This window comes from Talpa europaea (assembly GCF_964194135.1).
Source record: "Talpa europaea genome assembly, chromosome: 8".
Lineage (NCBI taxonomy): Eukaryota > Metazoa > Chordata > Mammalia > Eulipotyphla > Talpidae > Talpa > Talpa europaea.
In genome coordinates this window covers 51156301-51159064 of record NC_140075.1, presented here as the reverse complement: position 1 = coordinate 51159064, position 2764 = coordinate 51156301, and positions in this window count along the sequence as shown.

Sequence of the window (2764 nt, the reverse complement as noted above, 5' to 3'; positions counted from 1 at the left end):
TGTGGTTAATATGCTTTTCTCTTATAATAAGTGACGTTGAACATATTTCCTCGTTTACATGCCATCTGAATGTCCTCTTTGAGAAATGTCTATTGAGGTCCTTTGTCCATATTTGATATGGGTCATTTGTTTATTTGCTCTAGGATCATGTAAATGCTTTGTAAATTTTGGAGACTAACCCTTTGTCAGATGTATGGTATGCAAATCCTTTTTCCCCATTCTGTAGGTTGCCTTTTTGTTTCTGATGACTTATTTTTTTTCAATATTTATTTATTTATGCAGGCTAGAGGTGCCGGAGGTGGGAGGATTCACCAGAGACAGAGTGGGGAGCAGAACACACAGCCCACTGGAATACACTGCTAAGGGGAGAGCAGCAGGCAAGACAGGAGAGGTCTGCTGTGCCATGTGGGTTAGCTCCCTAGCCAGGGATCAAACTTGTGGCTGCAGATTGCTTCATAGTGCTGAGACTTAACCCCTTGCACCACCAGAGAGGCCCCTCTGATGACTTCTTCTGTGGTATGCAGGCTTTTAAGTTCAGCTATCCCCTTTGTTTACTTTTGCTTCTGTTTCCCTTGCTGCTGGTTTATATTTCCGAATGCTCTTTGTGTAGAGGTCCTGCAGTGGGTCCCCTATATTTTCACTCATGTACATTAAAAATAAAAACGACGGGCCTCCCTGGTGGCGCAGCGGTTGAGCGCTGGGTTGCGAAGCTGCCCGCAGCCTCTGCGGCGCCAGTTCGATCCCCCGCTGCTCCCCGGCCGCCGGAGGAGGGTCCCACATGGCGCGCAGACCTCTCCTGCCGCCCGCTGCTCCCCTCAGCAGTGTACTTCGGTCTTTCTGCCTGCTCTGCTCCCCGCTCTGGCTCTGGTGGATTCTCTCACCCTTCCGCGCTTCGGACTGTACCCAGTGCTTGTATAAATAAATAAAAACAAATAAATCTTAAAAAAAAATAAAAACGACTTGAAAATGTTCTTGTTCTTCAGTCTTGTCTGGTTTTGTAATACTTTGTTTTCCTTTCAATCTCTATTCAGCTTAGTTTTCTACTCTAAGTTACTATTCAATATTTATTTATGAAAAATTGATACCATTTACCCTAGATACACAATAAACCTTTAGCACCAAAATCTGAGCCCTTTAAAAACATTATCATATCTACTTGGACCAGATATCCATCCTAACAATAAGCAGTTTGATAAATATCAGAATTTTCATCTAGTTGGGTTTTTTTTTAAGATTTATTTTATTTATACATACAAGAGCTGGGGGGTAGGCTAGGGGTATGGGGGTGAGAGGATTCACCAGAGACAGAGTGGGGAGCAGAACAGGCAGACTGAAATCACTGCTGAGGGGAGCAGCAGGTGAGTCAGGAGAGGTCTGCTGTGTCATGTGGGTAGCTGCCTGGCAGGGTATTGAACTCGTGCTGTGGTGGCTGCGGATAGCTTCATAGTGCTAAGACTTAGCCTGTTGTGCCACCAGGAAGGCCCTTTTTGTCTAGTTTGTTCACTGACACATTCCCATCACCAAAACAATACCTGGGACCTACAGGTACTCAACAAATACTTGTTGATCCAATCAATTTCCAATAAAACATTATTAACAATGGCAAATATGTCCTAAAATTATCTTGTGTTTTATATTATTATTCTTTTTATTATTTCTATATCCATAAAATTCTGTTCCACAAACAGGGATGATATATCAAGCCAATGTATCATTTCCCTTAATTTTTCAAAAGTTTCTACTGCTCTATTTTTTTTTTTTTTGGTTTGAGTTCAAATTGTGATTCCTGAGAATTATATTGCAGATTTAAATGACTACTTTACCAGCCTTGAGGTTAGGAATTAAAGAGAGCTAGAACCTTTGGTGGACAGGGACACATGATGAACTGTGATGAACAAGTAGATAAGGAATATATAATATAGAAAACATTGCCCAAGATGAAATCTCAAATATCAGATGTTTATTATAAGACACATTCACTGCCCCTTCCCCTGTTTTTACATCTGTAAAATTGAGGTCCATATTACAGATAGTAAGATAATGCTTTTGTATGTATGATGGGGATGGACAGGGGTTTTGGAAAGAGTAGAGAAGTGAAATAATGTTATTAGGAGCAAAAAAAGGATATATTTGTTTTAACTACCTATCACAATCCTGCACTTTAGATAGAGAAATACATAGCTTTTATCAACTTATGCTAAAGTCACTTGTGAATGTATCTGCCTCAGTCACTAAACTCCTCAACAGCCAATGTATTAATCCTTTTTGTTTTCCTCAGTGCTGGTTACTTGATAAAGTTGAATTTCATTTGTTCAACTTATTTTAACCAAATAAAGAAGGGAGTGTGGGCCTCGAGGGAAAGTATGACAGTCCACTAGTGGTGGACGTGATTGAAAGAATTCATTGAGAAATTGTATGGGACTGAGAGACTGTTGACCCCAGAGCCCCAGAGGAAGTGGACTGGGAAGAGATCATGATGAAGAGTAAAATACATAGATCTGAGATTAAATTTTTATAAAGAGGACAGACCATTTGAAAAGTGACTATATATAATTGAAGCATTAAAAAAAGGTTCACGCCGTCGCAGGGAAGAAGGAGGAGCACCCCAGAACCCGCAAAACCATCCATTCTAAATGGGTTCTGCCATCCACTGCATTAAGGCAAAACATACTCTAATGTATAAGGCCTTCAATGTAAAATAACTTTCATACAATTAGTGTGCAATAGAGAGGAGAGAAGGGCAAGAATTGATAAAATAGTTTCC